Here is a 24185-nt window from a genome sequence, read left to right as displayed (position 1 = left end):
TGTGATTAGCGTTGCCACGCATATTTGATCAGGGAGACCCTTTATCGAGGGCCATCTCTCAGGACCAGGATAATTTTGCATTAAGGTCCCAACCCTTTGGGCTCATTCCTCTGAGGTGTCCTTCCTTTTCAAATTAGGACAGCTGGGAAAGCAAGACTCAAATCAAAGTGAACTAAAACCTGGCTGTGGGCCACCAGGGGAGCATTTAACAAGTGTGAATCCCTGCTCTCCACCCCCGGCAGACTGCGCCAGTGCGCAGCCAGCCCCAGGTCATCTTTGGACCAGTGACTGGGAATCCTCCAAGGAATGAATCACTTCAGGCATCTAAGTGGGAGGAATGCTTTTGGGTGTAGAGGGTAGAGAGGGAGGAAGACTGGTTGGTCCTCCAGCATTCCTTCAATTGCATCAGGCTGTCAGGGCATCAGCTCTCTCTTGTGAAGCTGGACCCTCCCCACAGGATGGGAGGAGGCTTCTCAAATGTTCTCAAATGTACCTGAAATCTGGAGACTTGGATTGTTGTTCAGATGTGATCATAGCCTCCCTGTGTGACCATGGACCAGTCCCATAACCTCTCCGAGTTTCACTTTTCTCTTTGCAAATTGGCAGTGTTCATAGACACCTTGGGCCCTTTATGGAGACATGGTGGAAACAAAGGAGGCTAGGAAAACAACAAGGATTCACTGTATAGCACAGGGAACTATGTTCCGTATCTTCTAATAACCTATAATGGGAAAGAATCTGCAGCTGTACACCTGAAACTAACATAATAGTGTAAATCAGCTATAGTTTAATTTAAAAAAACAACAACGAGGCAACAGACAAGGCTGTGTTTCTGGCTTTTCCAAAAGCAACAGCAAGTCAGGCTATTATGATTTTTAATCCAGATTTAATGTCTGTTAAAAACTAGCACTTAAGGTGCTAAGAGACACAACCCTCTTAGTTTCTTCCGAAGAACCTTTGCATACAGTTTGAAATAGTGAATCAACATTGTATTTTTAAATAAATATATTAAGGAAAGGATCAGTGAAACAAGCAGGTCTGTACCGGGCAAGACAGGGCAGGGACTGACACAACTGTCCTGATCACTCAGCCCCAGGCATCCCCGATTTGGGGTGGGGATTATCTAGAAAATCGCCTCAGCTGTCCACTTCATTTTCAGTGCTTGCGCAATGGACCACTGTCACATACATTTTTTAAAACCTTCCAGCCTGCCACTAAGATTGGGGGTTATGCCGACAGTCCACAAACCTGGACCTGTGGAAAGAATTTCACTTTTTTTATTTTTATTTTTTAAAGAATTTTTGATGTGGACCATTTTTTTTAAGTCTTTATTGAATTTGTCACAATACTGCTTCTGTTTTATGTTTTGGTTTTTGGGCCCCAAGGCATGTGGGATCTTAGCTCCCTGACCAGGGATCGAACCCACACCCCCTGCATTGGAAGGCAAAGTCTTAACCACTGGACCGCCAGGGAAGTCCCAAATTTCATTGTTTAAAAAATACATGATGTCCACTGGATTAAACTAATTGGGGCAAGACCACGCCTTTTAAAGAAAGTGAGACTGGTTATGAAAGCACTGTTTACCAAATACCCATCATGTGCCAGGTCTCAAACTAGCTCCTTTTGTAAGTGTCATCTCATTTAATCCTCAGATCCGTTTAATTACTTTAAAGTAGATGGGGGATAAACAACAAGGTCCTACGGTATAGCACAGAGAACTGTATTCAATATCCTATGATAAACCATAATGGAAAAGAATATACAAAATAATATATATATATGTATAACTGAATGACTTTGCTATACAGCAGAAATTAACACGTAGGTCAACTATACTTCAGTAAAACAGTATTAAAACTGGAAAAAATTAAGTAGATAGGTAAGGAACTGGAGATGTTAAAAAAACAACCAATTAACAAAAAAAGCAAAAAACACAACCTGCCCGAAGACCACAGTTGGTGGATTTGAAGACCAGTGTTTCCAACGCCTGTTGCTACTTTCCTTCCTAGCTCCTTCCTTCCAAAATGGGAATCTTTTAAACTTAGAAGTCTCAAGGAGGCATAAGATCTATTCTCCTTTCATATTTCATATGAAGACAACACAGGACATAGAAAATTCTTAATTCTAACCATGCAAGAGTAGAGCTCAGGGGGCTTCCCTGGTGGCGCAGTGGTTGAGAGTCCGCCTGCCGATGCGGGGGACACGGGTTCGTGCCCCCGTCCGGGAAGAACCCACATGCCGCAGAGCGGCTGGGCCCGTGAGCCATGGCCTGCTGGGCCTGCGCGTCCGGAGCCTGTGCTCTGCAACGGGAGAGGCCACAACAGTGAGAGGCCCGCGCGCGTGTACCGCAAACAAACAAAAAAAAAGAGTTAACTCTCCTACACTGGGGTTTTCAAAAAAAGAGGATTCACCATTGCAGATCCAGCACGAGGGCATGCCTGGATGGTGGCCCAGCACCTCTTTAGAGAGGGGCTGTGAGCTGTGCAAGATACAGATGAAGTGGGAAATTATACCCCATCCTAATGGTTGGGCCTCAGTGTTCTCCCCCTGTGAAAGGGGAGTGAGAATAACTTACTCACCTGAAGTCGGAGGTGATCTTCCGGCCCAGGCAGGGAGGCTGCACTTCCGAAGGATGGATGCCTGGAGAGCTTCCATTTCCCCATTTGAATGGGCTCCCCCCTGCTCTCCCCTGAAAGGTACTTCGAGCAGGACAGTGTCTTTCTTCCCTTGTGGGTCCACTTAACCCTGAATAGAAGCCGGGCATCCTGCCTTCCAGCCCAAGCTAGTCCAGACCTGGCACATCCCCACCTTGTAGGACACTGTAAGCCTACGTGTGTACGATCTTTCAAAACCATCCTTCCCACAGTCTGTGGGATGTTCAGAGGGCCTGGCACCCAGGGAGAAGGGGCAGGCAAACCGCCAGCCCAAATACCTTTCCCGAGGAGGCCCTGGGGAGGAGAACCCATCAGTGGGAGGGCACGTGCCACTCAGGGAGGCAGGGGCTGGAGGGGCCGGGCCAGATTCAGGACGATAACAGGAAAGTCTGCACGTAGCTACCAGCCCAGGCAGGGATGTGTTCACCTGGAAACTCGGTGCCCCCAAGAATGGCTGCAGCTGTGGGGTTTGCCCCTTGGGGTCCCAAGCTCCCAGCCAGGTGGTAGGAGACTGCCCCTGCTAGAGCAGGCGCTGCAGGTCTTGCCCTGGGAGGAGAGTGGGGCGCTGAGGGCCAAGATGGTACCAGGGAGCCACAGTCCCTGTGCCACTGGCACCCGGCGCCTCCGGGCACAGATTTCTTATCCACAGCTTCCGGAGGTTGCTCTCAGCCAGGCCTCGATGTCTCTCCCGGTCCTGGCATTCATCGGCACCCAGGGCTTTGTGCAGTGACAGCCTCCTCTCCTGACCCAGACCCAGCTGAGCCTCCTGAAGCTGTGCCTCTAGTGAGCCCGGGGGTTGGGACCGCCGTGTGTCCCTCCCGTCTCGGCTTTAGTTGGCTGCGTGTTTTGAGAAAACCACCTGACCTGCTGTACCTTGGATCCCCCAGCTCCATCTAAACACCTGGCTTATGAAAAGCAAAGGTGGGGACTCCCTGGCGATCCAGTGGTTAAGACTCCTCGCTTCCACTGCAGGGGGCACGTGCTCGATCCCTGGTCGGGGAACTAAGATCCCACATGCTGTGCGATGGTGCAGCCAAACAAAATTAAAAAATAAATAAAGTGTATAATTCAGTGGTTAAAATAAAAGCAGAGGTGGACCTAGAGATTCTGCCAGTCCTGGCCATTGAGGAATGAGAAAACCGGTCTCTCAAAGATGGAAAAATAATTATTCAGGACAAAGTAGAGCTAGGTCTGCTAGTGTCTCTAGTAGCTATTACCTGCTTCTTCCTTAGAATCGCAATCTGTAACCTAAACAGAAGGATGACATTTATCGACTTCCCTTGTGGCCAGTAGAGTTTAGGGGAAGTGTAGTGGGCAAGTTCCTGGAAGTGTCTTTAAAGGGAAGAAGTGCGTCCCTCTTCACTGCTTCCTTGTTTCGGCAGGTGGGCTGCCGGCCTGAGAGCTGGAGCTCAGCAGTCATTCTGAGCCATGAGGTAGCAGCCAAGCTCTGAGAATAACAGACCACATAGAAGGATCCTAGGTCCCTGATGACCTTAGGAAGCCTCCCTGGCACCCCTGCACTAACGCCTCCAGACTTCTATTGGAGGGAGAAATAACTTTCCATCTTGTTTAAGCCAATACTATTTCTATCACTTGCAGTCAAAGCTAAAACTAATTGTACCAAGAAGACAGTACGTGGTTCATTTGGAAGAAATAGCCAGTTCTAGAGATCTGCTCCATTAGGAAAGCTTATAGTTTAATTTGCGTAGAAGAAAGGATCTCGTCATCTTGGAAGAGGTGGTCTCTTGCCTACAGCTCAAGGCCAGGGTCTAGAACCTTAAAGAAAAATTTCAAAAGGGGAGCTCTGTTTTTATTGATTGGAAAATAAAAAGAAATGCCTTTTTGGGAAGGTCACTGCCCCAAAGGAGCTGACTAGGTAACGTTAACCTATGTGTCACACTTAGGATTGGGAAGGCGAGGAGGGGAGCCTTACAGCACATACATCCACAGCTGGGTGTGAAGTAGCATCTTTGTGTGGCCGGCAGGGGGGCAGGGATAAGAGCCCTTAGGAGTGGAAGGAGGATGTGGGTGGAAGTAGTCCAGACAGCCCATTGCATTATAGTCATTTATGCATTTATTCTGGTTTATTAAGCAGCTATTAAGTTCAAGGCAAAAGAGGACACAATGATCAGACACAGACCCTGTCCATATGCAGCTTATGAAGCCTGGTAGGGAAGGTAGGATGTAGCTTACCTGTGAACACGAGATACAGTGATACACACCTGGGCAGGGGCTGGATCAGGTGCTGTGGGTGTGCAGAGCATGAGGAGGTCCCTGCCAGGCGTGTTTCAGGGAAGCTTCGTTGGGAGTGGGCTTCGTCTGCGGTTCTGCAGGGTGGGTCAGGTTTGGACGTGCAGGCCCGGTGGGGACAGAGAGTGCCTTCTCCCGGGTCTGCCTTTCTCCAGACCACTGGTAAGATGTCCACTTCCTGGCAGTGTGATGACTAACCAGCCCCTCCCAAGGCTGTGGATACCGTAGCTGTTCGCTGCGGGCAGGAGTGTGTTCTGTATAAGATGCAGGTGGCTTGGGGATGTTGTTATGGTCCAAAGCTGAAAGAGGAAGGGCCAGGCCAGCCCTTGGTTTCTGAGGTAGATACACTTCGACTGCCATCTCAGCTCAGTTCCTCGAGCTCCTCAGGACTGGAGGCTTGGATTGAGATGGCCCCGCCAGCTGTGGCCAGGCCTCAGAGGCGGGCCTTAGGAGAAGCCTAGGGAGGTGGTCGTGAGGGGGCCGGGAGCCGGGCCTCCCCCGAGCCCATCATTCCATCTCCAGGGCCCTAGAACCACGGTCTGGCGTAGGAGGCAGCTCCAAGCTTAGGGACACGGGAAACACCAAAGCAGATAAGTGCCCGGGAGAGGCCGTAAGAGGGCCAGGTCCCCTGGCCCTGGGGGCCATAGGAACTGATGGCCAGGCTGTCGGGGACACTGCAGGCAAACCATGAGGGGGACCCCTGGCGCGCGGGGCTTCGTGGTACATAGATGTGCTGGCCGCTGGAGGAGTGGCTTCCCGTAGTTCCAGTGTTCTGTTCTGTTCTGTTATTTTTTCTTCTCTTCCCTTCTCCTCTCCTTCCCTTTCCTTTCGAGGATGAATCAGCACAGACCCACGAAGATTCACCCCCACCATGCCTAGGACGCACACCTCCACGCCCAGGGTCCGCGCTCACACACGACCTACCCAGGGGAGCTGGCTGTTTCGTGTTTGCCCTTAGTTTTATGAGGACCTGGAGGCAGAGGGGTTGAGGGAGGGGCGGTGATCAGTAAGGAGAGCAGAAATGCTTTTGCCTCTCTTCGCAAGAATAATGGGAGAAAAAAGCTAGACCTCAAACGGTGAGGTGTTGGCTGCCCCGGAGTAGGGCGTGTCCGCGCGTGGGGAGTGAGGGCACATTTTACTGTTCGTCTTTGAGACCTTTGCCCGGAACCAGGAAGTTTGTTTGGCCCACTTTACCTGCCGGGGTCACTTTCTATCTACCTGGAGGCACAATCTGCCGTCTGTAATATCAGGGTCCGTTGCCGTGGAGACCGTGACGTTAGCACATCAGCCTTCTGGCTGGAGGAAGGGAACAGTCTGCCGAGACGGGGCCCCGTGTACAAATAAATACATTCCAAAGCAACAGGTGAGCCTCAGAGAAGCCAGGTCTCTGGTTTCCACTGAAATGTTTCTGACATTAAACAAACATCGGAGGAAACACAAGCATCTGTCTAGAAGCGAAGCCTGGAGCTCATGAATTCCAGGGCTGCGCCAGGGCCCCTGCATCTGATTTCCTGTGTGGGCTGAGACCACTGGCTCAACCTCTCTGTGTCTTGGTGAACTGGCTCTCTCTCCTTCCTGGCTTCCACCCTCAGCCCCGGCCTCTTGGTGAGCTTAGGGGGGCAGATGCAATTGGAAAGTAGAAGGAAGTGTTTCATTCCACGGTGGCACTAGGCAGAAGTGGGCAGGAGAGATGATCACCCTGCCAGGGCTCATAACATCCTCTCTCCCAGCAAAATACCACCATTGGTTAACCCCTTCCCATCTGCAGTTATTTCACTATACTAATGTGGGGAAACGTCCACAGGACGTGGTACCTCTTAGGATGATCTGTGTCTTAAGGGCAATTTCAGCTCTTGTTGGGGAACCTGGCACGTGAAATAGTGCATCAAGTCTGTGCGTTCGGCTTCACTGTGTGCTGGATACGTGGTTCAGTTCCTAAGCAAGATACACTCTCTGAGCTTACTCGTAGCTAGCTTGAACGTGGGGACCCATCATCTCCCGCAAAGCTCAAGTCACTGATAACACATCCTAAATTTCCAACCTTCTTCTTGGTCCAGACAGGCTGAAATACCAGCGTAAATAGTTTGGTTTACTTTGAAATTCAAATATACAAGTAGCTTATGCTCATCTCTAAGTCATAACTGAGCACTAACATTGCTTTGCATATAACAAGCAACTACTGAATGAATGAATGAATGAATTAGGGTTAACATTCATAATCTGGGTGCAGTGGTCCGTGTGTGTGTGTGTCCGTGTGTACACAGATGAATATTTAATCCTAATGTTTTAGAGCCAGAAGGGACTTTAGAATCATTTGTTCCAGCATCTTATTTTGCGCAGGGTGGGCCTGGGACCCAGATTGATGCAGTGACCTTCCCCAGGTTGCAGCTAAAAGCACAGTCAGACTAAACTCCGAGACCATAGAGTCTTAGACCCGAAACCATAAGACTCCTAGAAGAAAACATAGGCAGTAAGCTCTTTGACATCAGTCTTAGCAGTATATTTCTTCAACTTGTCTTCTCAGGCAAGGGCAGCAAAAGCAAAAATAAAAATCTTCTGCACAGTGAAGGAAATCATTAACGACCTACTGAATGGGAGAAGGTATTTGCAAACAATATAACCAATAAGGGGTTAATATCCAAAGTTATTTATAAGCACTCAACTCAATATCAAAAAAAAAATCTAATTACAAAACGGGCAGAGGATCTGAACAGACATTTTTCCAAAGAAGATATACAAATGGCAAAGAGACACATGAAAAGATGGTTAGCACCACTAATCATCAGGGAAATGCAAATCGAAACCGCAATGAGATGCCACCTCCCACCTGTCAGAATGCCTGTTATCAAGAAGACAAGAAATAACAAGTGTTGGTGAGGGTGCAGAGAAAAGGGAGCCCTCCTACACTGTCGGTGGGCGTGAATTGGTGCAGCCAGTGTGGAAAACAGTATGGAGGTTCCTCAAAAAATTAAAAATAGAACTACTATATGATCCAGCAATTCCGTTTCTGAGTATTTATCCGAAGAAAACGAAAACACTAATTTGAAAAGATACACGCACCCCTATGTTCACTGCAGCGCTATTTACAATAGCCAAGACATGGACCAAAGATATGGACACCAGTGTCCATCCATAGATGAATAAAGAAGATGTGGTATATGTTTATACAGTGGAATGTTACTCAACCACAAAAAAGAATGACATCTTGCCATTTGCGACAACATGCATGGACCTAGAGGGTATTGTGCTAAGTGAAATAAGTCGGAGAAAGACAAATACCATATGATTTCACTTATATAGGGAATCTTAAAAAAAAAGAAACCAAAGGAGCAAACACACACAAAAAGGCAGAAACAGACTCATAGATACAGAGAACAAATGGGTGATTGCCAGAGGGAAGGGAAGGGGGGATGCGCAAAATAGGCAAAAGGGATTATGAGGTGAAAGGTCCCAGTTATGAAATGTAAATGTCACAGAGATGTAATGTACAGCATAGCGAATATAGCCAATAATGTAGTAATAACTTTGTATGGAGACAGATGGTAACTAGACTTATCGTGGTGATCATTTTGGAACGTATAAAAATATTGAATTACTGTGTGGTTCACCTGAAACTAATATAATACTGTACGTCAGTTACACTTCAATTGAAAAAAAAAAAGGCCGTGGATTCCCAGTCCATTGCTTTTTCTCTCATTTCCCTCTGCACTCCTATGCTGCACCCTCACCCCATCCTTCCTTCCCTCTTCCTCCTGATCCAGTGGGGAAAGGCCACTCAAGCTTCCTGAGGTCACAGGGACTGCACACATAGCTCTGTACTGCCTTTACTCGGAGCTGCACCCAGCAAGGCCCTCGGAAAGGGCTGGGAGGCCAGGCTGCCGGGTCTGGCTCTCTTCCTCTTCCCGACTTGGAAGATGGAGTCAGGAGTTTTGTGTTTGAGCTTCAGCTCAGTGATGTTCCAGCTGTGTAACCTTGACCGAATCATTTCAATTCCTGGGACTCGGCTTCCTCCTCTGTAAAAGAACAGTAATAGTTCCTGCCTTGTACGTGTTCCCGGTTTGGGGGGATCAAGTGAGATAATATGTGTACGGAGACTAGGAAACGTGATACCTATATCAAGGCATAGTAATATGACAATGATCGTTACGATCATTTTCAGTGAGTTCATACCTGAGAAGAGTGAGATACCCAGCTAACTGTGGCCTACGGTGTTTCTAAAACATCTGTAGGACAGAGATGGGCACCAGCCATGCACAACTTTGGCTCTTGACTCCACCTACATCTACCAGGGCTTCTGTCCCTGGCCACACCTCCCCCTCCCCCTCTCCCAGGTCACAGGCAAACCCGTGCTTCCAGCCATGATCCTAAAGGCTCCCCGTAAAGACTGTCGTTCTTCGCTGCTGGAGAGAGTTGGACACTGGACCACTCAGTGCCATCCATCCCTTGACGTAGCCCCTTTCAGGCTAAGCACACAGAGGGTTTTATTTTTTGCCATGTTGGAGTCAAGTCAACCCTGAGCACCAACCAGCCTTTATAGTCTGTACCTCTGAAAACCAAGACTGACGGCGTCTTCCTTTTTTGCTCTTCCTTGCAGCTCTGTAAGCCCAGCAGCTTACAGCCAGTGAGCCCCCTCCCACCCACAATGTTTGGGGTGGTTTGGGGTTACCTACGGGGAACCTCCCACCCCAGAAGGTCTTGCCCGAATCCCCCATCCTGAGCTTCCTGCCACCTCTGTGTGGAAGCTGGGCACCTTGTTTGTTTCCACCAGTGCCTTCTACCCATTTGTTACAGGAGAGCTGGCTGTGACATCAGCTCACCAGAGAACCAAGGGGAGGGTGCGCACCCTGTGTTTGCTCCAGTCTCATCTTTAAAATGGGGCCGTCCCTGCTCTGAGGTTTCAGGGAGGTGCCGGGCATGGAAGCGGGCTTTGTAAGCAGTTACACAGATCGAAGGATGATAACTTGGATGTCATTGTTTTCCCTTCCTGTATGACACCTGCCTCCCCCCTCCCCCACCCCCGCCCTTAGGGCTCCCAGTGCACACCACGCTCGGCCCCGTGACGCCTGGCCTGAGCCTGCACACGCCTCACTTTCTGGAGTTAGTTTTGTCCCAGAGGGTCACTGTTTGCATTCTGCTGGGTACCGCGTGGCTCCTCAGTTTGGAAGTGGCGAGTTGGTGAATTCAGTTCTCCCATTTATCAGATGAAGTAACTGAGGTCCAGAAAAAGTCAGGGGTGAAGGACGTCCGCCAGGTCTGTGGCGGAGTACTCGTTTATTACCCTGGAGGAGAAAGTCTTCTTTCCCAGAGTTTTGCAGGAAAGGAATGCAGGGAAACAACCTCCTGTGGTGCTGATTTGCATGCAGTCGGTTGGGCTCAAGGGGCCCCAGGGGAGGAGAAGTCCTTTCGGGGAACCAGTGCAGGCTAATTATGCCCCGACTCCCTCTCCCTCCCGAATGCACAAGTGCTTGACAGCTGCTTCTTTGTACCCTTAAATATTTGAGCAGCCTGCGATCCTGGGATCCTGGCTGAGAGCTTGTCACTGCCGGCTCCCTCCACCCGGAAAGCGCCCAGGTCTTGCTGGGCTGCCCCTCATTCCTGTGATTAGATATGGTGCCTGTCAGGAGATAAAGAGGGGTCAGAGGCCCCAGGGGAAGAGAGAAGGAGGCGGCATCTTCTTTTCCCAGAAAACAATCCCCACGGTCTCTGAATGTTATTAAGAAGGTATTAATGTAGAATTCAAGTTCATTCCAGCACAGAGTGGGTTTGCCAAGTCCAGCCAAGGCGGTTTTGTGGGTCAAGGACTATGACCTCAACTGTCCATCACTGAAGTGTATGTATTGACCGAAGGCAGGTCATTCTGTCTTGACAGAAACAGCAGGAGAAGCTGACTCTGGAGAGAAGGAATAGAGAAGAGTGTGGGCTGCAGTTCGTAGACACACACACACACACACACACTCATAGAGACACACACACACACACACTCACACACACACACTCTCTCTCTCTCTCTCTCTCTCTCTCTCTCTCTCTCTCTCTCTCTCTCTCTCTCTCTCTCTCTCTCTCGTATTAATTGACAAGTCACCACTGCCCTCTACTGGCAAAGCCATCACCTTCTCCCAGTGTTAGAAACCACCTGGAACCTTTGTTGCTTCAGAAAATAATTTGATGGCTTATTGCATGATTTTTCACACAACTTGCAAATAAACTGTATTTCACAGGTTTTAGACAGTGCATTCGTTCATTCATTCCACAAGTAGTAACAGAAATGGGAAGGGCGTGTGTGTCCCTGCTCTCAAGGAAGTTATAATCTTCTATTTCTAAAAGGAGGAAAGGAATGCTGATTTAATGAATGCAAGTCATTTCACCTTGTCCAGGTTTAGTACCCAAGGCACAAGCCCCCTGACCCGTGGAGCTCAGGTTCAGACCTGCCAGTTTTCACCTGCCATTAGGGTACAGCTGGAGAAAGGAACTCTTTCTCACTGTCAGGGAACATCTGGACTGGAATAATTAATCTTGGAATCATGGGTCTGGAAGCTCATTCAAGACCCAGCCAAAGCAGAGTGTGAGGTTCCTAAGTCCAGATGGAAAGCCCTCCTAACGATTCTCAGAGTCTAACACCTCCTTCAGGTGTGGGAGCCTGTTTCTCCCACTTCGCCCCGCAGACCCCAGTGTGGCTTCAGATTCTTGGAAACCATGATGAAGCGCTGCCTTTGCCTCTCCTCCTTCCTAAGATTTTCAAGCTTTTTGTAAATCCTGGGGTTTTCCTGGGCAACTTAAATAGGCATGGTTCCATCCAAAGCTTCTGATCCTGGCTTTGCTTTTTGTGCTTTTCTTTAATCAAATTAGGCAAAGTACGTATCCTTTTTCCCCCTAACATTTTTTTGGATTAGGTAATGCAATTCACATGGCCCAAAATCAAAACAATAAAAAAGCTTATGGTAAATTTCAGTTCACCGTGTCATCCACCTACCCTCATGTCCCTCTTTCCTCTGTCCTCTGCCAGGAGAAACCATTGTTGTTAATTTCATGTGTATTCTCTCCGTGTTTCTTTATGCAAATGCAAACACGTGTAAATATACATTATTGTTGCCCTTCCCCACTAGACAAAAAGGAAGCACCCTTTGTACACATTTTGAAACTTTTTTTTGCAGAACAGTGTACATTGGATAACTTTCCATATCAATATATTTTTAAAACTTCCTCATTCTTTTTATAGCTGTTAATGTTCCATTGTGTGAGAATATTGTGGTTTATATAACCAGTCTCCTATTGATGGGAACGAGGGTTTTTTTTTAAAAGAATAAGTACGTTTGAGCTCATCTTGGTACACTGTTTTTGCTCCCTTCTTCTCCCTACCCTTTTCACTATCTAATACGGTTTGAAATAGTGTTACTGAACCATTGGAGGTTTACTGCCTGGGGACTCACTTCTGAGTGCCAACTGCACACTAAGAGCTCTGCAAATGTCCCCAGGAGAGCAGACGGCGGGACCAAGCTCTCCATGGCCGTGGGCAGAACGCCACACCTTCGGACAAGGTCTGCTCGTACTTGGCACCTGGCTCGGTAAAGAGAACTTTTACTCCAGAACTCCGAGGAGAAGAATGATGGGACTTTCTGGGCGGATGGATGGAGACAATGACCCTGGGATGCGCTACAAATCACCTGCAGAGAATTGAAACTGTATAGTCCTTGGATGGGCACAGGAGCCCAGGCGGTGAAGGGGCCAAAGAAATGAGGATGGAATGGAACACCGTCAGACTTAAAAGAAATGTAAGAGACCCACTTGTCCTTTCCAAAGCTGCACCAGAGCATTCCAACGCGCTCCTGGTCCTGTCTACACAGTGTCAAGATGCGTGGGTGATTCCTTCCATTCTGAGGAGTGAGGCAGTCCTATGGGTGGTTTGCAGCCCATGCAGCAGTCAGTGGTAGACTGACTTTGAAACATGACCGAAAGAAGTCATGGCTTCACTGGTGTCGGGCCACAAACACGATCACAGAGTGTTTCAGTGTGTTTACTGCTGTGTAACAAACCACCCCAAAACTTAGTATCTTAAAGCGACAATTCTGTGGGTCAGGAAGTTGGGCAGGACTCGGCCAGGCAGTTCTGGCCATGAGGAGTCATCTGGGGCCATTCATTGGCTGCATTCTGCTGGCACTGAGCTGGTGGGAAACCGAGATCTCAGTCCTGGGTCTGGGGCCTTGGGGGTCCTGCACACAGCTTCTCCTCTGGCTGCCTTGGGCTTCCCCATAGCACAGGGGCTTGGGCTTTCTGGCATTTTCCATCCCTGCTGGCTTCCAAAGAGAGAGGAAGCAGGAGCTCCCAGTCCTCTGAAAATCAGGGCTTGGAAGTCCCAGGTTACTTGAGCCAAATTCTGTAGGTCAAAGCCAGTCACAGGCCAGCCCAGATCAAGAGGAAAGGAAAGAGACTTCATCTCCCCACCAGGGAGGAATGCCTACGAGCACAGGGTGGGGAGAGTTTTGGGGGGGCCGGTGTTGGAAACTGGCATCCACAAACAGTGGACAGAAAACTGCAGGTAGGAGGAGCCTGCAGAATTGGGGGACATTTTGAATAAGACCCGGGGGCTCTTGGTGTCTGTAATTTGGTTTCTCTTTGCATACTGGGGATTGGAAGGGTCAAAAAGCTTTTTCTCTCCACTGGAAAATCACTCGTCTCGATGGCCAAGCAAGGGCTGGGGAGCCCCGAGCACGCTTGCCGTGGGCTGGAGAAAGGGAGAGCACCTCTCTGGAGTTAAGGGTGGAGCCCTGCAGGCTTGGGGGCGTGTGTTCTTCCCGGGTGCACTGGCTTGCCTGTTTCTATGCCGAGTTCAGGGGCTGCAGTCTGAGTCACCATTCTCCCCCTCACCCATAGCAGACATTTGGACCACTCTTCCTAGCAAACCTTGGGATTCTCGTTAACACACAACCTAGGTAGACAGTGTAGGCAGATCAGAAGTGTAGCATGCCTTGAAATCTATACACTAATATAGGCTGTCCTCTCTGCAAGGCACTGAAGAGGCACTCCCAATCCCCAAGTAAGAAAGAAAGTCCAGCTGCTGCTGGGGTGGGGAGAGGTCAGGGGGAGGGAGGAAGATGCCCTCCTGACAGGTGTTTCCCAGGTACCGCAGGGGAACACACCTCCTGTGGTTTGTTGGGAACCGTGCTCAGGTGTCCTTGGAGGTGGAGTCATGGCGCCAGCAGGAGAGGAAAGTGAGGCACCAGGGGCAGGAGACCTTGGGCATGGCATGCTCTCCCCTGACTAGTGACAGGGCTGGTCATTAGCAGGGGAGCTGGAGAGATGTCTGGACACTCTGATGTGACACCGGGGCCCCAGGGGCCTCAGTGTCATCATCTGTAAAGTAAGGGAGCTTGTTTCTGTGCCCTGTTCCAGCTCTGACATGCTGTGGTTCTAGAACTAGCTGAACCGTGGAGGTCTTTCTTATAGCAAGAGATGGGCGACTTTTCAAAGCAGATGAAGGGGGTGTGATCCCTGACCTTCTTGCTTCAGACACAGTGAAACAGATAAGGAAGGACGTTTGGCCAACGCTGTGCTTGGGCCGCAGCTAAGGGGCAGACTTAGAATCAGAGACTTCTCCGCGTGGCAGGATGGCTTAGAGATTTTTTTTTTTAATTTGCCTTTTAGGACAAGAGTCAGAGGGAGGGCAGGAGATGACGGGCGTCAGCCCTCTGCCTGGGATCCAGGCGTCCATACTCTGACCACTGGCTTGCATCACCGACGCCAGCCAGAGGCTTACTCTTCTGGCTAAAACAGCCCCTTTCCAACTGGGGTCTGGCTGGGGTCTGGGAATGCCCATTAAAAGCCAGTTCCACCCACTCAACCTCCTCCTCTGGTCCCTCTTTTCCCTTTCTCCACCTGGTGTTCTCGCCTTTGCCAAAAAGGCTTAAACCTTGTCAACTTCTCAGCGATGAGAAATCCCACGCCCCCTCTGGCTCCCCCAGCCTGATCAGGCTTCGGGAAGAAGTTGCAGAATCCTGAGATGTGTCCATCAGAACTTCCCAACCCCTGAGAAAGTGGAAAACACAAGTCGAAGTGGCGTCTTGAACAGATCCAGATGGAGCAGAACCCTCTGAACGGACTAGACCATGCAGGAGGGAGACAGAAAAGAGACAAAGCAAAAGGCAAAGGGAGGGTAGCAGGAGAGAGGCCTGATAGATGGGGCCTCTCCCTCCTCGGCAGCCGGGCCTCTGCTGAGAGCACGGCTGAGTGAGGGTCGCTCTGAGCAGGGGCCCGGGGCCCCATGTTCCCTGAGAACGCAGGGGAGATTCAGTGGGGCGGGGAGATGCCGGGCCAGGCGCTGGGGAGCCTGTGAGGGCCGTGACATCCAAGCCGTCTCCAAGGCCTGCTGGGGCAGGCCAGGCATCCCCACGCGGTCTGGGGCCGCACAGCAGCCTGGGCCCCAGCCCCAGCCGTGGGGCCCTGCTCCGAATTTCACACCATGTCTAATCCAATCAGCGGCAGATTGCAAGCTCTCTGCCTACCTCCCAGATCGAGCATTCTTGGCCAGCTCGGCCCAGCCCGGCTGGCTGCCCTGCTCATCCATGTAGGCCGTGCTGTGGCCCCCTCTGGCCCCTGCCTCCCCTTCTGGGCCCACAGAGTTAATCCTGTTTGCCTGGTCTGTCAATTTAAACAGCTTTAAGTATGCCTCCCCAGGTCTGGGTGGCAGAGCCCTGATGCTTAAAAACAGAGGCCTCGCCTCGAAGCAGGCCGGCAGGGACACAGGCCACAAGGGTGTCATTCAGAGACATAAAACCCACCCCTTGTTCAAAACAAAAAAAAAGCAAGCCAAGTGAATCACACACACATGAAGGAAAAAAACCCTCACCACCCCACAAAACCGAGTGCCCTGCACCGCGTGCAAAAACAGCTCCAAAGCGGGGCGACGTGGGGCTGCAGCCAGCAGGACCCCAGCTGGGTGTGAAGCTCGGGCTTCTCCAGTAGGAACAGCGGTGGAGGGACCCATCGCCCGGAGGACCGCACCCACCGGCTCAGGGTAGGTGGCTGGGATGATTTTGGAGCCGAGCCCGCTGCCCTCAGGAGCTCAGGGAAGGGTGTGGTGTAGGAATCTGGCTCTGGGTCGAGGCTCCTGCCCCAAGACTGAGCCCTAGCCCAGCGCTTCTCAAACTTTTACGGACAAATGAGTCACTGGGAGATCTTGATGAAATTGCAGAAGCGAAATCAGTAGGTGTGGGGTGGGACCCGAGATTCTGCATTTCTCCTTGGCTCCCAGGGGAAGCAGATGCTCCTGGGCCGTGGACCACAATCTGAGGAGCCAGGGTGTAGACGGAGCCTAGTGTCCTCAGCCTTGGACTCGGCTGCCTAGGTTTTGACTTCAATCCCTCCTCCTCCAGCGCGCTGCTGCTCTGTTCCCTTCTCCGCAAGAGATAAGACAGGAGGGGCTGGTCTTGTGTTAGAGCAGGTGACATCTAACCCAGATCGCAAAAAGGTGTCGTTCCCTGTCTGTGCTATGGTCATGGAGCTGCCCGTCGCTGGAGTGTGAAAGCAGGCGCTGGTTCAGGGGAGGCCTGCAGCCAGGGGTCTATCTGCAGAGGACGGAAAGCCTTAGCTGGAGGGGGGTGCGAGAGATGACCCTTAAGGGGGCTTTTTCAGCCCAAGATTCTCTTATCACTCCTGACCTTGGCTTTGATAAGGGAAAGCATCCATCCTCCCTCCACCTCCCTCCATCACGTAGGGAGTGACCCAGGGTGTCGGCTAGAAACTGCTATCTGTGGAGGGCTGGTGCTCCAAGCAGATCAGCGGGGGCCTTGGGAGATGCGGGAAGGCTGTTTGCACTCGGTTTTGCAAGTTCTGTTTTGACTTCTAGAGAGAGTGGGCAGGCCCGCTGTCCCACGACTGCTAGAAACAGAGCCTTCTAGCGACAGGGGCACTCAGCTGGCCTGTTGGCATCCTCCCCCCGTCCACACCTCCCCAAACTCCACCTGTCACCCCGCATCAGTGTCTCCGAAGAAGGGACAAGGCTGGTCCAGTCCTATCTGCTCAGAGTTCCTCTCCACTTGGAGTCCGTGTTGCCCAGGCCTGACCCAGGCCAGGAGCACAACACGCAAAGCTGCGGAGAAAGAGCAGGACAGGTCCAAGGAAGCGCCAAGTGGCCGGTGCTCCAGGGACCTCTCGGGGTGGGGGGGGAGGGGAGGCGACCGCAAGCACAGTGGGCGGGGCTCAAGGCAACAGCCACACTGGGGCGCCCCCCGCAGCCACCGGCAGCCAAGCGGAGGCGGGTCAGGTGGGGCGAGGCTTTGGTGGAGGTGGCAGGGAGGCTGATGGGAGTGAATGTCTTTATGAGAGGTAGAGTCCAAGCCAAAGCCACATGAAAGAGGAGGCAGGAAATGCAGCTCCCAGCCGAGACCTTTCCCTGGACCCTCACCTCAGTCGCACACGATTGTCCCTGGAGGCAAGCAAAGTGCCCAGCGGGCAGACTGAGGTGGCCCTCGCCCTCAGAGCTGGGCGGGAGTGCCTCACTTGCCTCATCTTAGTCCCAGCCCTGCTCTCCAGTCTTCAGTTGGTTTTCAGAGAAAAGAAAGACATGCAGATCCAGAGAGATTTTTTTTTTTTTGGTCTAAGTCACATGATAAATAAGGTCCAAAATGCTGCTGCATTTTGGCCGGAAGCAGAAGTCCCACATTATTTCTCTAGCCCTTGGTGTCTTCATTTGTAAAATAAGATGGTTGGATTAGAAGGGTTTACACATTTATATTATAGAACTGTGAGCCTCTCCATCATTAGTTCTTCAGATAAATCACCAATCAGCAGAACTCCAGGACACCTCTTTCCTCTCCCTGACTTAAACCCATACTCTTTTGTTAGTGAGGGGGAGGGTCCTCAATAATCCTAGATCTCTGCACAGGGGATCTAGTCAGAAAAGGTCATGCCTGAGTAGGATGTGTGACCCACCTGTGATCTAGATGCTGATGAGTCAAGGGTAGGCTTCCTTGCCCCTTTCAGTTTCCCTCCCGCCCTCCCTTCCCTCCCTTCCCTCCCTCCCTCCCTCCCTCCCTCCCTCCCTTCCCTCCTTCCCGCTCTCCCTCCCTCCCTCCCTTCCCTCCCTCCTTCCCTTCCTTCCTTCCTTTCTTCCTTCCTTCCTTCCAACACACGTTGAGAGCCTGCGCCGTGCAACACTTAGTGAAGAGGTCTCCCTGTTTCCCCGGGGAAACAGCTGCCTGTTGTATAACTTACAACATGCAAGAAGTGACCTAAAGATACCCTTTGTGAACCTTGGCCCACCTGGCACCGCGGGCAGTGAATAGAAACTCCATCTCCTGGGCGTCACCTGCCTTAGTCTTAACCTCCCTGCGATAAAGGGGGGAAAGGGCAGCAAAACAACTGCAGGGCAAGTCCAGTGTTAATTTCTGACTCTACTGAAGACTGTTTTGCTGTTTCGGTCTCTAGAAAATTCTGATGGGAAACTTCCCAGTGAGAAGACATTGCCTTTGTTTTTCTTCTTTAAGAAAGAAACCTGTTTCGATGATTAGAACTTCATCTTGCTCATTTTGAAATGCCGTTTCCTTTGGGGACCTGGGGGTGTGATGTCACTCTCACCAAGGTGTCCTGCATCCTCTTTGCGCCAGAATGATGTCTGAGCCACAATGATTGTTCATACCTTTTTGAGGATGGATGGGAAAAGGGATGCGTCCTCCTGGCTAATTATGGGCCACTTTTAAACGTTTATGGGTTTGTGTGTACATATGTGAATGTGTGTGTGTGTGTGTGTGTCTCAGCATATATATCCCCTTCCTCGTGGCATCCCACCCCCATTGTGTGCAGTTTGGGGGAGACCATCCTTTGTGCGCCCCTAGCTAAGTGGTGGTACGTGAACTAAACTAAGCCAATCAGACTCTTTGCCAGTCCTTGAGGTCTTGAGCCGAGAGCTGGAAGGATGAACCAACACCATCGCCACAAAGACCGGAGGGTGTTAATTCCCGGGCCAGTAGCCGGATGAGGACTCCAGAAGCTGTGGTGATGCTAGCCCTGGTTTCTCCTCTGCGTCCACACCTAGTTCTGCAGGTTCCTATGCTTTTGGTCCCATCAGTAGATGAAGGGATCCTGCCTTGGTTTCCGTGGCCTGCCACTGAGGAACCCAGGGTGAAACAAGCAGCCACCTCCTGTGTGTGGTACCCAAGTGATGAAAATCTCCCCTCCCTCCTCCAAACTCACAGTGAAAGCACACTGTGGTGTGTGCGGTGACAAACTGCGCTGAATCCACCTTCCGGATGAAGCGCTCATTCTCCCAGATGCTGGAAGTGTAGTGGGCTGGTGCATCTCTGGGAATTGCCCTCTGCTGAAGACAGCCACCTGACCCAGGGTCATGTACTCCAAAGGGGCAGCCCACATCCGATGACAGGTGGATGGGGGTATATGGAGGCCTGGCCCCCTTTCTTCAGGGCAGGACAACTCTTAGAAGGCATCTCAATTATTCTCCAGAATTCCCCGTGGGAGCATCTGGGGCTGTTGGGACTGTCCTACTTCCCCGTAAGTATTTTTCCCACAGTCACTCCCCTGTCAACCTCCGTCTCCGGGTGCCTGTTGAAGGACTGACTTAAGACACTCGCCCAAAGCACTGATCTTTCTTTTTTTGGTTTCAAAGTAAGGGTGTTATAGGCCCCCCAAGCCTGAGCAGTGCAGCTCTAACAGGACTGTAGCAGAAGTGCCCCAGGCACACCTAAATTTTTTAAGCAGTGTAATTGCAGCGGGTGGCTAAGGTCATCCCTCTTCCCCTCGGGGCTGAGTGTCATACCCTGATTTATAGAAAATAGTCTGACCTCAGTAGAGGCAAAGGAAAGGAGCAGATTCCCCTGACTGAAATTAAGAGGCAGGAGGGTGAGTAGGAAGAGATGAGGCTGGGAAAAGACACGGGGCATGCCAAGTTGTGGTTCCCCCATTTCATAAATACTATAGATTATCTAACTAAAGGGATGCACTCATGGGATTACCCAGGTTCTTCCTGGTTCCTTCCTCGCCATCCTGCTATGAATTAATCCAGAAATACGTGGACACGGTGATAAGCAATTCTCCCATCAGGGACCGTGTCATGTTCAGATCAGCCCACATCAGATGTTTAACAGAAGGCAGAAAGTGCAAATTGAAACCAACCCTCTCGGTTTCTTTCGAGTTTCTTTCACAGAAAGAGAAAATAAGTGTTAGAATATCTGTAAATCATCGTTCTACCCGTTCCCTTCCCCCATACCTGCCCCTGCTATAGACCCTCAAACGTTGACCAAATACAGTAGCAGAGATGACAAAAGTCGTGCTGCCAGTTTGCAACTTAAAGGTCATGGCTGCTAATAACTCAGAGGAAACCCAAAGTTCAACCCATCGGCTGCCCGCTTTTGTCAGATGAGAAGACTGAGGTCAGAGAGGTAACCGGGTTGTTGAAGGTCACGGGGCTGATGTTCGTGGCTCCTTCACCAGAATCACCACCCTCTTTGTCACACTGGGATATTGACCGTGACTCAAAAGGTTGAGGGTCACGAAGCAAGCCTTGGAGACACGGTGCGTTCTTCCTAGCAGTCCCTGTGCCCTTGGGGGAGTTACCACCTCAAAGGACAATGATGCCTGCTGGGGGTCTGTGGGCCTCAAGATTTCCCTACAGTCGAAGATAACTTTAAAAAGTTCTTGAATTTTCTACAAAAATGTCATTCTTTATGAAAGTCTTAACACCCATTGAAATCACTCCCTGATGTCTGCTTGTGCCAATTAGATCAAAGCTCAAAAATGATATAACACACAGAAAAACGTTAAGTATATCTGTAGTTAACTTCACATTTAAAACATTTTTTATTGGAATGCAGTTGATTTATAATGTTTGTTAGTTTCAGTTTTTACAGCAAAGTGAACGTTATACATCTATATGTATCCACTCTTTCTCAGATTCTTTTCCCATATAGGTCATTACAGAGCACAGTGTAGCGTTCCCTGTGCTGTACAGTAGGTCCTTATTCGTTCTGTATTTTATACATAGTAGTGTGTATATGTCTAACTTCACATTCATCACACAGTTCTGAATACAGTTTTCACTAAGTGGGGCGTTCGGATTTATTTTTAACAGCTACGAACTAGCTCTTCTCTGTCCTGTTGTGGTTGGTTATCAGGGATAATGAGTCTTTACCTCTTGTAACCCTCTGCTCTGTAGTTTGCTGCCACAAGAAACTTCTCTTAATGTTCAACAGAAAAACACATCCTGCTTATCGCGCTGGGTTTAGCACTCAGCTGACCCCTATTCTCTACAGTGAATGAAATTACGTCATTCCTTTGTGATGGTTTTTCTCTAGAGACATTTCAGCTTCATTGTACAACCGGTTAACTTCCCTTAACTTACTGCTAAAGGTTGTTTACATTCTTTTATTTAATTGAAACATAGTTGGCAATATGATGCTAGTTTCAGGTGTACTATAGTGACTGGACATTTGCATACATTATGAAATGATCACCGCGATACATGTAGTAACCATCCGTCCCCATAGAAAGTATTACAATATTATTGAGCGTATTCTTTATGTGGTATATTACATCCCTGTGCCTCGTGTATCTTCTCTCTAGAGGTCTGTACCTCTTCACTTTCTTTGCCCTCCCATTTCCCCCTTCCGTCTGGCAACTACTGATGTTTCTCTGTATCTATGAGACTGTTTTCATTTTGTTTTTTTGTTTGTTTTGTTGTTTAGATTTCACAGGTAGGTGAGATCCTACTGTATTTGTCTTTCTCAGTTCGCTTAGCATAACACCCTCTAGATTCATCCACATTGTCACAAATGGTAAGAGCTCATTTTTGTATGGCTGAGTAGTATTTCCTTTACACACACACACGCACACACGCACACACACACGCACACACGCACACACACACCACACCTTCTTTATCCACTTATCTATCAATGGACGCTTAAGTTGCTTCTGTATCTTGGCTACCGTATCTAATGCTGCAGTGAACACTTGTGTGGATATATCTTTTCAAATATATGTTTTCATTTTCTTTGGATAAATACCCAGAAATGAAATTGCTGGATCATACGGCAGTTTTATTTTTAATTTTTGGAGGAACCTCCATAGTGTTTTCCATAGCGGCTGTTCCAATTTACAGTACTACCAACGACGCATGAGGAGCCCCTTTTCTCCAGCCAAAGATTGTTTCAAAACAAACAAGCAAACCAACTTCCTTAGAAGAGCACAGCAGACGTTAGCCAGCTTCACTAGTCACTAAATGACAGTGTACGAGCACGTAAGCTTTAAAGAAATGCAAGAGCTGTGACATTTCTCACTAATAATCATGGGCAATCTTTTAAACGCTTTATATCTTTTAATTAATCTTTAGGAAAGCCCTAGTAGGTAAATATTTTTCTTATGCCCAATTTATAGGTCAAGAAAGTGAAGCAGCCAAGTTAAGCATCTTGGCCAAGGTTCCTCTGGCCAGTGGTGGGGCTCAGATTGGCGCCCAGGAGGTCTGACTCTGAGTGTCACCCAGGACACTCTTCCCTCTCCAGTACTTACTGTAATCTCACTTCAGAACCTTCTTTGGAGAGGCTGAGTCCTTTCCCCCCAGACTATTAGAAACCCCACGTCCACATAGCAGAGCAGCAGTTCACCAAGTCATCAAGTCATTTGTTATAAATAATAAGAGACCCAAGAAGGCTTCGACGGCATGGGAATTTTCTTATCTTTGGAAATGACCTTACGTTATTACTGCTGGAGACAGAACTCTAGCCCAAGGGTCAGCAAACTTAAAGGCTCGGTAAAGGGCCAGAGAGCAGCCACTCTGGGCTTTGTGGGCCATGTGGCCTCTGTCGCAACTACTCACTGCAGCCACCTTAGGGCCGAAGCACCCATGGACCACAGGGAAACCAAGGGCAGGGCTGTGTCCCAATAAAACTTTACCTGTGGACGCTGAGATCTGAATTTCATCCAATTTCCACATGCCCCCACATACAATTCCTCTTTTGATTTTTACAAAACCAAGTAAGAAGCTGGCGGGTCCTGTAAAACCAGGCCTTGGACCACGTTGGCCCGGGAAGCACCAGTTTGCAAACCTCACTCTAGCTGCCCCTTCCACCTCCCCAGGAGCTCCCGGAGGGGAGAGCGTATCAGAGTCAGCTTGGAACATTACAGACGTTCAGTGGAAGTTTGCTGGATGGAAATGAACTGAACTTGGAAAGGAGGCGGGGGGTTGTTTTCAGAAAGCCCTTCCGGCCTCACGCTCAGAGAGGAACTAAACTCAAACAGTGGGGGACAGCCCTGCATGCCGCCGCCCTGGCTTTTCGGAATAGATTTGTTCGCTTTTGATGGCGCTGGTTCCCGGCTATGCGGGTCTCCCCCGTGAGCTCGCTCTCCCTCTCTGTAGGGCAGGTTTCAGGCTTCAATCTGTAGATAGAGACCAAGGAGGGAAGAAGACAGGCTAACAGGCTGCTCTCCTGCGCTCCCTGCTAATCAGCGCCCCCAGCACCGCAAGCCAAGGGGACCGTCCAGGGGAGTTCGTGCTCATTCATTTGGCTGTGTGGCAAAGCAGAGCGCCTCTTCCTGATTTCTGCTCCTGAGAGCACAGCGGCACCGAGATCAAAGGACGGAGTGCTCCAAAGCACGCTGGGAACTTCTGCCTATTTGGGGAGTGTGGGAATCTAGCAGGTTTGCAGCTCAGAGCAGAGTACAGGGCACCTCGCTGAAGGTCTCTGCAGAGGTAGGAATTAGAGACCCCTGGGATGCTGGCGCTTTTTAAGATCAGGGGAAATCCCAACTATCCTGTGATAGAGACAGACCGTGACCTCGGAAGGCTTCTCCCGGTGGGGAGACTTGGTTACTAGAAACAAAACCTCATCCGCGCCTGCAGGAAGTGACAGGTGAGTCTGAGGACTCCACAGCCAGTCAGGTTAGCTGAGTGCAAGGCTGCTTGGAGGGTTGAGGGCTTGCCTGTGGGCGCCTCTCTCCTGTGTGTCTGCAGCGCCTGGAGATTGGTTCTTGGCAGGGCAGAGTGAGAAAAACGGCGCTTTTAGTTCGGGTGGGATATTTTCCATCCTGAGCGTGAGAATCTTCCCCACACCCATCTTCCCCAACAGCACCGGCTCTGAACAATGAACCCCAAAAGGCAGCTTACACAGGTACCCTCCCCTCTGCTCTTCAGGTGTACTTCTCCAAGCGCTCAGCAGGTGACGGAGGGGACTTCCCCAGAGGTGTCACCACGTGCGTCTCTCTTTGGGGGATGCACTGCTCGTGTCTTTGCTTTTTCACTGAAATAATTGGCACTCTGTTTTGCCTTTTCCTCCCACTGGT

Source organism: Leucopleurus acutus (genome assembly GCF_964270905.1).
Source record: "Leucopleurus acutus genome assembly, chromosome: 11".
Taxonomy (NCBI): domain Eukaryota; kingdom Metazoa; phylum Chordata; class Mammalia; order Artiodactyla; family Delphinidae; genus Leucopleurus; species Leucopleurus acutus.
This window is presented reverse-complemented; position numbering follows the sequence as displayed.